Source organism: Lissotriton helveticus, chromosome 9 (assembly GCF_964261635.1).
Source record: "Lissotriton helveticus chromosome 9, aLisHel1.1, whole genome shotgun sequence".
Lineage (NCBI taxonomy): Eukaryota > Metazoa > Chordata > Amphibia > Caudata > Salamandridae > Lissotriton > Lissotriton helveticus.
Window position 1 is genome coordinate 919,007,856 of NC_136070.1, and position 12,492 is coordinate 919,020,347.

Here is a 12,492-nt window from a genome sequence, read left to right on the forward strand (position 1 = left end):
TTGGTTGAAGAAAGTTCTCTTTTCTCGACGTGTGAAGATGTGTGTGGTTTGAGGACCAAGTTGATGTTCTGACTTGCTGTGTCCATTTTAGCATATTTTCCCTCAATGAAGCGTCCCAAAGTAAATACCATGATGAGCCAAAGTATGAGGATAAATGCACCAAAACCCACCCAAAATTCAATCCATGGAGAAATCAGATATGTTTCTTTCAGTTGTTTCAAAAGTTCTTTAGCTTTGTCTTTAAAGGATTTTGATGATGGCTGTGTCTTTGATTCACTGAAGCCTTCAGAGGAATCATCGAAGTTGATTAAGTACCCGGATGCAGTTCTGTCAATTGTTCCAATTGCTTCAGGATTTTTGTTTCTTGCATTGTCACTCGGTACTTCATTGTAGATTGGTGTGTCTCTGCTAAATGTTTTTATTTGGGTTTTCAGAGGTCTTAGTTCTATTGCATTGTTGCATAGTCCTTGTTGTTCTTCTGTAGGCGTTTCGAATGTGATGAGCCTCTTTGTTAGGACCTCTGTACTGGTAGCAAACCTTGGTGTTCTGCTACTTATTGGGAGTCCACTTGGCCTACTGTTTGTTATCGGCCACATGTTGTGGTTTTACCAGGTCGATGGATACAACTCGGTTCTCCTTTTTACCAGCAAGTGGCGGTAGTACAACTGATCTTGTCCCGTTGACAGACAAGACAGGAACTGCTTTTCTGTAAGAAGGCCCAAATTCCTTCTTTACCGCGATCTTCTCCCTGACTAGATCCCCGACTTTTGGAATCCAGACAGGTCTTGCTGGGACAGGTGGTGATTCTTCAGTGGTTGTTGGCTGTTGTTTCAACTGTATGTTGCTCAGGTCTTTTCTTGTTTTGTTTAAGTCCTGCAAAATAGCCAAACGGTCTTTGACATCAAAGCTTTTTTCTTTAACCACTGAAGTCTGACTGTCGAGGTCAGAGATAATCATTCTAGTTCCAAATAATAATTCATACGGACTGAATCCCATCAGAGAATTTCTTGGCAAGTTATTTAGACTACGTTGGACACTTATTAGATGTTTGACCCACCCAGCTCCCGAACCTAATATCCTTTCCATTATAGATTGCTTTCTGCCTTGGTTTTTTCTTTACACCATCCCGTACCCTCAGGAAGGAAGTGAGAAAATTCCCGCTGGACTGTGCTCATTCGGCCATGTTTCCCCCCAGGCTGGTGGGCTTGAGTGAAAACAATGGTCGAACGTAGCATGCTCTTAGCGTATATGCCATTTAGACTCGCAAATCTTTGTATAACAGTCCGGACGTCAGCCGAGTGCTGGTGATCTACATTATAAGTGGAAACTAGCCTGTATATGTTAATCGCAAGCCCTGCTTTTTATTGGTCATATTATCTGCCTTGATACGACGAGGTATTAAACTGTTTCTCTCCCCACTGCGATCTCTGTTGCAGTTTGGGCAGTTTTTTACAAACATGGTGTAATGCAGGCTCATGCCTGGCCACCAGTACCGTGATTGTAATTCTTCCAGAGAATCTTTCAGTTTGAGGTGTCTGAGACCCTCGCCCATGTGTGCGTCTGCGATTAACAAGCTTCTCCTGTCCATGTTTGGAATCACTCTATCCCCCACTCCAGGGATTCGAGCAAAAGGGACGGAGTTTGCATCGATTATGTATGTATAATTGAGTGGATAGTTGATCGGTAACGCTGAGCAGTCGCCTTTTGATGACGTTTTCACCGCCAGCATTGTTTCACCGTCAATGTATTTTAATGTACGCTTTTTTCGATCTACGGGAGCCGGTATAGTGGCTGCCGCTGCGGCTGTTTCAGCCAATGAATTCCCTACAACGTGAACGCCATCACGCTGATGACTCAGTGAGTGTGTCACGTGAGTCTTTGGTAGTTCTTTTTGTAAAAGAGCTATTTGTTCCCAGAGCAATTTCTGCTTTATTGGTGCATCTGTATCATCTTTGTAACCGTTCTGAATCCATGTCTGCAAATCCTTGTTATATGCTTTGACGCAGTAATATGAATCTGACACTATAAGTGTCGGGAATTCGCGATCCGCATTATCCAGCGCCATTTTTAATGCTATTATTTCAGTTTGTAGTTCTGAATTTGTTTCTACTGAGTGTGATTTTGTTAATAGAGGTCTTAGTTTACCTCCGCGCCACACTTCTTTCGTAATCTCACATGTGGGGTTGTATGCATGTTCTCCCCAAACGGAGGGTTGAGCATGTCCGTCTGTATAGATTACACAGGCGTAATGTCGTAGAGGCAGAATGTCGATTGGCAGAGGATACGTCTTTTCATATTTTAGATTTTTTAATTCTTCTAGTTCTGGATCATAGTAGTAGTATACTTTGTCCGTTGTTATTGAATTCACCCATTGTATCCATTCCGGATTCAATGTTGTTGTTGGTAAATTACACGGTGTTGTTAGTGCCTCAAAGGCTGATTCTGCTGTTCTGACTGTGATATGTCTACCATCAGCTATGTCTTTTTCTCTAGCTATTGCGGTTTGACCTGCACGAATGATTTTTTCTGTATTACTGAAATTCTGTTCAGCCTCTGTGTACAAGTGTGATTTGAATGCAATTGGTACCTTTTCTCCCTCATTAGAGGTCAGGTATGTGAATCCGCATCTCCCTGGGATGACTCGAATCACAAGATTGCGTGTGTTATCACGTGTTTCTAATTTTGTTTTAATTAGCATGTCTGTTTGTAAGGATCTCAAAATTTCTGTGTGTGTTTGAGTCCAACTGGATCTTTTAAAGTCTGGTTTAATTAGATCATAAAGGGGTTTGACCCTTTCTGCGTAATTTGCAATGTAAGTTCTTCCGAAATTTAGGAAGCCTAGAATTGACTGTAGGTTTTTTAGTGTTTTAGGAGCTTGGATTACGGCACATTTCTCTAGGAAATTGTCAGCCAGGCTTCTGCCTTCACTTGATAACTCATATCCTAAGAATAGGACCGTTAAATGGGCAATTCTGGATTTTTTAAAGTTGAATTTGTAACCCTCTGCAGCGAACCCAAGTATTATGGTGTTCACTCTTTTCAAGTGAGTATCCAAGTCATCGTCTGTTAAGTAAATGTCATCGACATAAGATAATGCTTCATCATCATATAGATGTAGTAATTCTGTTACTCTCGCTGAGAATACCCCCGGGCTGTTCTTGTACCCCTGGGCTAACCGACAGAATTGTTTTTGAGTGCCATTTACTGAGAATGCAGTTAAATATCTGCTCTCTGGTGCTATGTTTTGACAAAAGAATCCATTGGAGATGTCCAAGGTTGTTTTGTATTTTTTGCGCACTATGTTATTCATTAGTGCAGCACTGTGTGAGTTTTGCACTGCAAATGTTTTGCAACATGTGTTAAGGTGTCGGTAATCCAAAACTAGACGGTATGAATTGTCTGGTTTGGAGACCGGAAACAAAGGATTGTTCATTTGTGAGGTGCAAGTTTCAATCACCCCCTGGTATTCTAGCTGATCTAGTATTTCATTTACCTGTTTTTTAGCTTCTTGCTTAATTGGGTACTGCCTTTGTGCAGTAGGTTGTGATTTTAACTGGATTTTGTGAGGAGGAGAATCCTCATCCCATCCTACATGATTTTTATATAAAGCAGGTGCTAAGGCCACTGCCCACTTTCTAGCAAGTGTATATTTTTTATGAATCGGGATTTGATTCGAGAAGGCAGGCATAATTATTTCTTCGCCATGAGGGCACTCCCTGACAAACTCTGGTGGCCAGTCTTTTTCAGCTAGAAGGATGTCATAACCCTTGGAGAGGTTATCCCAAAATAGTCCTCTTATTTTCCTAGTCTTATCTCCCTCTATACGTAATGTTATCTCGTATATCTTGTGGGGTTTGCTAACTCTGGTGTCTGCAGTTTCCACTTGAAGATATTCATTCGTGTCCACTGTCTCCAGATGATTCATAAGGACTTTGCGAGCTATGCTCACCTCTGCTGCGCTGTCTAGCATTGTCTGAGCCCACTCTCCGTTTTTCAGTTGTGTCCTCAGTATTCTCGGCATTGTTAACTACCTTGATACTGGCTACCTTCTTTTTTGGAAATTGTAATTTCTTTTTTAGCTGAGCAGGTTCCTTGTCTTTGGACTTGGCGTGCTCTTCTCTTTGTTCTGATCGTCCTCTTCTTTCCGATTTCTGCGAGGAATTCTGAAAAGATTGAGAGGGACGTGTATCAATGTCTTGATATCTGTCAGGTTTTTTAATATTATCCCTATTTCTAAGGTTATATCTATTCCCAGAGGGGTCACTCTGCAGTGACCTCTGTCTTCGGTTTGGAGATTTTTCTCTTCGCCTAGGAGACCTTCCTCTGGACTGGAATTTCTTTTCTTTTGGATTGGATTGTTTGTTTCCATCCCAGTTCTTTTTTGGTGAATTATTAAAAAATATTTTTTCTGGACTTTCAGTCAGTTGCGGTTTTACTGGTATTCCACCTAAACTATCTCTACCTAGTTCTTCATAAGATTTTTCTATGATTCTGGCAATTTCAGCTGGTTGGTCTGCTATATCTGTCTCTTTTAACCTCTGGCGGATCGCCACGTTTGCTGCTTCACCTTTTATGTTGGCTAATAATATAGCCGAGACCTGCTTGAAGTCTTTCAGTAATTTCATACCAAGAGTTAAAGCAGGTTCAGGACCATATTCGTCTTGAATTTGTTTTAGCACATCTGGTATTACCGAAATGGATGGAACACCGTGCGTTTTTGTGTAGATGGAAGCAAAGACTGTACCCCAAGTGTCACAGTCCTCTATGTGTGGTGCGATTCCCATTGGGAGACATATAGTCAGAATCCTGTGTTTTTCTAATGGGGTGGTGTCAGGAAACACCGCCTCTATTTGGGTGATTTTCTGTGCCAACCAGAATGGTATCTGTTCCCGTTTAGCCGGAACTTTACCTAGGCAGGATTGGATGTTCTGTGGTGTAATTTTATTTGTGTTCCCCTGGTGGGGGGTCAGCTGTGGAAGTTTAATCGCTGGCTGAATTGTTGAAGTCCGCATTACATACTGGACTAATTGTCTATGAATTTTTAGTAATTGTTTTAGCTGTATTAACAACTCTCCTGTAGACATTCCTTCGATGTCTGGGTGTGGTGTGTATCCGGCTAAGACCGGCCACGTTGCTCCTGGTCTACCTAAAGGACCGAGCCTTGTAATGTGATTGTTATGTTTTAGGGCGCCATCAAATAAGAGCAAATGCTCTTGGAATTTGAGTGGTACTTCCACCTCCTCAAAAGGAGTGTACTCATTAGGAGGTTCCTCTATTTTGTAATAGTGGAAGTACTTTGTTACAGCATTAGCTGCTGGAAAATTTATCCATGAATAATATACCTCTGTCTGCCGATATTCGTGTGCCTCAATTACGAATATGACTGTGCCACCTCTAGGTGTCAGTCCATTTTCTATAAGTTTTAGAGTTATAGATCTCCTTTTGATGACCGGAATGAGTATTATATCCGCGTCTGCTGCTTGCATGGTAGCATCAGCATCTGCGAGTTCAGTTGCTAATCTAACTGCCTCTCTTTCTTCATCACTGTCTCCCATTTTACTGACAGGATGGTATTATGTTTGTTTGCAGATCAGGTTTCTTATGGAACAAAGATTAGATGCACAATATTTTGGAACTGTTTATCCTTCAACGTTGACTATACCAAGAACCATACATAGGAGTTCCCTCCTGCGAGGTTTTGGAGGATATTACCTTTCACCCACTCCAGACGTCTTTGGAGTATTTGGGAAAAGGGGTCTGAGTGAGAAAGCACGACTGAGTTACTCTAAATGTCTTACGTTAGTTTTATCGCCCTTTCCAAACGCGTTGGGCGCCATGTAGTGTAGTTCCTATCATCCCAATAGGCTCTGCGCATTGGAATAATACCTACAGCAGTAAAGGCCTAGGCCAGACGTTAACTAGGTCTACTACTGTTGATACTAGACTTAAGTTTTGGGTTTGCCAGCGTAGCTCAGAGTTCGCTAGAAACTTTCTCGAATGTTCAGGAAAGAATTAACTCCCCTGATTAGACAAGAAGGGATTTAGTTTCTGACAACCATAGAACATGACAACTTTGCTCTCCCCTAATCAAGAGTCAATTTTCAGAGTCGTGTGAGCACAAGGCAATTATTTTACTCAGTCAGTACGTGCATTCTTAGTCTCATCAGATTGTAGAGAAAAGGAAGAGACGGGCGTGTTCAATAAAAAGGTGTTATTTATTGATCAGTCTCTTTTCTCGTACAAGAGAAATGGATCGATATTATTGCAATACTTATAGTTAAGTAAAGTGCATACATTAAAAGCAATAGTATAAAATAATACTGTAAAAACATTGATATGGTTTCTGAGCCATATGATGTTTAGAATGATTAAAATATATTTACATACACATATACATTTGACTAAACGTGCTCAACTGGTGTTTCTAAATACGCCTACCCCGTGTACCTGACCTAAGTCTAATGCGTGGGCGGGAATAGAAAGTTACAGTTTAAGTTAAGTTTGTTTTTGCCAAGTGAATAACTAAAGAATTCTCTGTGAGGGGTTATTCAGTTCTGTACCTGGAAGTTAGGATGAATGAGGAATGGTATATCTTTCTCTGCTCTCGATATTCCAGGCTGCCTGCGAGGGCTGCCCGAAAGCGCCGGTGCTGGGTCTCTCGGCTTGAGATAGCAGCGCGTCTCTCAGCGCGTCAGGAAGGCGGGGCTGCTGCCAGCGGGGTCTGCTCTGCTTCTGGGCTTCGGCAAGTATGGCTGCTCCGTCTCGTCACCACGCGTGTGTTTGCATAGGGCAAGATCGGCAATATTTATACCTTAAAGGTGCCGAGATTGACGTAAGGATGGACATAGATACGTCAATAAAGATGTCATACGACTTGCTCGTTAGCACATTCTTTTACTGAAGTTCTCTGTGAAATCAAAACAATGGCCGCACGGATTTTCCAGGTTGTCATAGGTTTGATTTGTTATGAGAACGTCGTATGCCTTATCAGGGGCTGGAGGAATGTCGCTTGTCTAATTAGATCTCAAGCGTTATGACCTAATCAGATAACACGTTCCTGTGCCGTAGTGTGACTGCGTCAGATAACGGTATCTGCATCATGGGGGCTGTTCTTGCCTCATGGGCTGACTGTTAGTTAACTTGATAGTTAGTTTAACCAGAATAGGGTCAGGAATAGGGGGATCGATTCAGAACCTATAGGAATACATGACAAAACAACTGATGGGAAAGTGAATAAATCACGCTGAACGAGATAAGAATACACCGTGGTTCATGCCCTGATGATAATCCCCTAAGGCAGAGGGGGATTGGAAACGCGTCGGCTCGCCCATTCTGTACCTACGAGGGATCCACATTAATTGGGACTGTAATGAGGGTGCTACATGAAATATACCCCGAGAAAGAACCCTTTAAATAGGATTGATCCCCGTAGTGTGCCTCTCTTTTGCGCTTGATGTAAAACAAAAACAGTTTTAGCGCTGGCAGACAGTTTACAGTATCGACTGGTGTAATTTAATGATTTGATGTTAATGTTTACATATATATTCATTCTTTTCTTATGAGTTTATGCACATGCTTTTGTTAAGAGTTTATAAAGGTATATAATGTAGAATGCTATGTATATCCCTGTAATGCATTGAAAATGAATAATTGAAATCTGAGAATGATTTGAATCAAATACAATTACTGAAGTATAACACAATGACTAATGGTGTTGTATGTTATATATGCTGAATATATTAGTAGCATACAAAATGGTGGCCAGGTAACCCCTTTTTGATAACACCTACTAGATAAAGCATACCATGTAACGAGCTAAGTAAAAGGCCCAGTCCTTATGGGCGGTAACTAATGGCGACAAGGCGGTACCAAGGCGGGACTAACAAGCCTCATAATGAATCGGAAGCCAGCGTTTACCAAGGACAATGACACAAGCCAATTACAAGTATGGGAGGAGAGTGGGCGCAGCTTCCACACCATACTCTATTACAGCATGCCTCGCAGAGCGAGCAGCGTATGCGTGCTTCCGCTGGAGCTCGACCAAAAAACTAGGGGGGACGAGGCTTGATTGCTGCAACAAAAGCCTCATATGATTTTACCAGGCAGAATCTCCACCCTATAACAAGCATTTGCTATGCAATAGATCTTGCATTTGCGAGAGTTTAAGCTATTTGGCATTGCAAATGCCAATGCCTTTTATTTATCTGTTTTTGATAATTAACACATAAATAAAAGGCATTGTCATTTGCTGATAGCTCAAACTCTTGTAAATGTGAGACCTATTGCATAGAAGCGGCCACCATTGTCCCGGCTGCTTGGACAATGAAAGCAGGAAAGCATGACATGTAGTGCCGGCAGTAGGAGAAACTCCTTAAAGAAAATAGTGTTCACAGACTAAATAAGACGTACCATGTAACAACATAAGTAAAAGGGCCAGTCCTCATGAGAGGTTTTAAATGAAGACAAGGTGACACTAACGAGGGACTAACAAGCCTATTAATGAATCAGAAGCCAGCATTTATGAAGGACAATGACACAAGCCAATAACAAATATGGGTAGAGAGTGGGCGGGGCTTCAAGTCCACACTCGAATACAGCATGCCTCGCAGAGCAGCGCATGCGCTGCCAAGGCTCAACCTAAAAACGGGTCCAGTGTTCCAGCATCGGGGAGAACTGTGCGTAGGAAAGAGCGGAATTCCTTACAAAAATTCTCCTATGCCTGACTCATAATCAGGGCCCTGCTGTAAATTTGACCCCTATCCATATTATTGTCAAAGGAATGTACGTGTGGATGGTCAACAAAAATCATGCCGTAATTGTTTCCCCATAGGACTCAGAATGACGTCCTTGGACGTCAACTTGTTGTTTGGACAAAAGATGCAGCACTACTTTATTGATGATAATGTTACTGTGCTACACATTAAGGGACTCATTTACAAGAAACTGATGCATTGCTGCATCAAAGCAGCGATGCACCAGTTTACTTGTTCCTGCAGCAGAAACCCTTGGGCCACCATAGATGTACTGTATTCACACAACGGTGCACCATGACGCAGGTTTTTTTTGCGCATTGCTGGAGTTGGTGGGAAAACCAACAGAACTCCAGCAGTGCATCACAATACAGAGGCGATGCATCAGTTTTCGCTGACATATCGCCTATTGAATGGGGACCAATGTGTTAGAGCAGTGATTCCCAAACTTTTGACTCCTGAGTACCCCATTGAGTCACCACTGGAATCCGGGGACCCCCAAGCAATTTGTATGATTTAAATTTCAAACATTAAAACAGTAATTTGAAAAAAATAAACACACATGTACACACGAAACAGATACTTGAATTATTAAGGATTTTAGGGGTATATTTACAAGCCCCTATCGCCATGTAAATGTCACTTTTGCGATGTTCACGTGTCAATAGGGGCTTCGCCTTATTTACAAGGCAGCGGTAAGCCACTTAACATGGCTTAACGCTGCCTTGAAAATAAGGCCCTCTTTCGCGCAATGCTTAGCGTGAAAGGGGTGGGTAGTGGGTTTTGCGATGGGCGTTTCACCGCAAAACCCATTGATTTTGATGCTGCCCCCTATTTACAAGAGCAGCATATAGAGGAGGCAGGGCCAAAATTAAGGCAAGGGAAAACCATAAACAAAACCATAAACAATCTATAAAAACATTGCATTTTGTAACTTCCATGTGTGCTGCATTAAGCAGCACACATAGAAGTGACGAACAGCATTTCAAGATTGTTTATGTGGAGGAAGAGGGATCTTACGGTACATATACAATCTTCCCCTGCACGCAGACACCCTTGCACTGCGGTGCAAGGGTGCTTGCGTTAGCACTAAACTGCTAAGTGTAGCACCAGCACAGGGAGAAATGTAGGGCTGCACCATATTCTTGTACATATGTTGCAGCCCTGCGTTTCTGAAGTGGCAGAGCGTGTCATTAAGCCACAGAGGCCAACGGCACGCTCCACCACTTCTTTTGTAAATATCCCCCTTAGTATTTTATATTGAAAGAATTTACAAAAAACAATACATTTTAATGGAAAGGTTGGTGCTGCATCTCTGTGACTAACTTATAAATGGTTGGTTTTATTCTGCAGTACGAGGCACCTGCTCCTGCCAGGGCCAGACTGAAAACTCAAAGCAGCCCAGGCAAATGTTTTCAAACCAATCCCCATACGGTGCACACCAAGTGCAGTGTGTGAGCCTAACCAGTACAAAGGGGGCTTTGGGAGACTCTCCCCCAAGAAATTTAGGAAACAATGATGCAGTCTACAACACATTTATCATTATATATTGAATTGTATTAGCTTCTAACGAATAGTAAAGGAAGACCTTACTATGCACCAGGATACGACAATCTTTGTTGGGGTTCTTCAGTGATTCCCTTATTATCACCCTCCAACAGTGCCTCACATCTCTCCATAGCCCCTCTGTCAAATGTATTTAATTTGTTTTATAGCATCTCTCATACCATTGTAGGATGCCAGACCACGTTACATCACACACAATAGAGACAATTATTCATATATGTACATCAATGTATAGAAAATGTTACATAAGGCAAAGGGGACTACAAGGTGTAGGATTCACATGACATTTATACTGGTAGCCATTTTTTAAGAGTGATTGGTCTGGAGAAGCTTGGGATTCAGAATATAACACAGTGGTTAGCATTGACGTTAACAAAAAAAATGTATTTCCACCCTAATAAACCTATTTAGCAGCATCAGGATAATGAAAAACAGAGAAAAAACATAAGTTACTAACTTGTACCATGTAGTTTGCAAGCAGCTCTTTGATGATAGTTTATAGGTCACTGTGACAGATTACGATTGTCACTTCTGTACTGCACAGTAACAAAATATTCTTTGTGACAAAAGCATTAACCCACTCACCTATGCACATAAAATACTGTTATTTAAAAGGCATGGTACACGTTCTTTGCAATAGGCATATTAACCCTCTGTGCTTCATTAGATAACTCAAAACTATCACAGGCAAAACGCTCATCTCTCTCCAGCAGGTACATTAATCACTGGTGTTATCTTGACACTTTTATTGGTGCTCGAAACCTGCTAATTATACAAGGCACTTTGCAGTGCTTTTAAAACTGCTGCCTGCGGACCCCCTGGGAATGTGTCAGGGACCCCTGGGGTTCCGCGGACCACAGTTTGGGAAACACTGCGTTAGAGCGTGAAAAGGAGACAAAGTCACCTTTCACTCAAACATATTGGTCTTGGAAGTGACGCATACAAGTGGGCATAGTGCCCACTTGTATTTGTGCCATCAGCACGTAGTGTCACAAATTGTGACATTACGTGCACATACCTACATACTGTGGCCCACTTACTTCGTGACTTGATTGCATATTGCCATCAAGTCACTACTGCTGGTGTGGTCCCTTGGGCACAGCCAATGAGTCATCCCTTCATCTGGGTTTAGCAGGCATAGGAATTGTGACGCATTGGCAGTGCAGCAGCCCGAACCAGGAAAAAAAAAGTGGTAAATGCCACTGCGGCAGTTTTACAGTAGGTGTTTCCAACGGAACGCCTGCCTTGCATAAATTATAATCTATCTTGGCGCAGACGATTCCGAAGCAAGTAAAAACCGACGGAACCTTAAAAAAAATTATGCATCTGCATACATGTAAATATGGAGCAAATGAACCTCGCCATTGCATAAAAAAAGTGATGTGATTGTGGCGTAAGGCGGTGCAAACGGCTTGTAAATAAGCTCATACGACTCATGTCATTTTAGCGATATAATGAAAAATAAAATAGTTGTAAATCTGCGCCCACTGAGTTACTCCTCCCCAAGAATGCTGAATGATGCTTTTTCCCGCTCAGTAAACTTTACGGAAGCATTCCGGAAAAATTGTGTAGTCACAAATTACGTTTTGTTTTAGGATTGCTCTAATAGCAACATCAAGGCTTTTGCCCAAAGTGAAAATATATTTATACACTGAGAAACCTCTTCCCTTTCACCAGCATCACTTTTGGATGTGTTAACTCCTCCTTTCCACCTTGGCTAGAGATTGCTTCCTGATATTGTAGGGTTGGGGTGTGTAAGGAGTTTGTGAATACCCAACCAACAATGAAAGTCCAAAATCCTTCGATGTTAACCACACCTTGGAACACCCATTCTCCACTCCTTTAGAGGATACTACTCCTACACAATACTACACTGCTGAAGTGCATTGTTACACATTGGTTAAAGGATTTAGGGCTGCAGTATCACCGCTTACAAATTTCATACAGTCCTAAAACCAGCAGTTTTCTCTTGTGAAACAGTGGTGTGGCAAGGGCATCATAGACCCCCAGGCAAGAAAAGTGATTGCCTCCCCTCTCCCATTTCCTGTTTTGGAGTAAAACAAATATCACCAATGGGGGTGAAGTGGACACCTCATATTCCTGGGCACTGGTGTCACTGCACCTGCTGCACCACTGATAGCTATAATTAACCCTGTTGTGAAGCAGATTTATGAGC

At 42.0% G+C, this 12,492-nt stretch overlaps 1 protein-coding gene across 2 annotated transcripts in view; it reads left to right on the plus strand.

The window, feature by feature from the left end:
- LOC144781997 (calpain-1 catalytic subunit-like) overlaps positions 1 to 12,492 on the plus strand; it is a 383,987-nt gene that overhangs the window by 113,451 nt on the left and 258,044 nt on the right. The window lies entirely within an intron of this gene.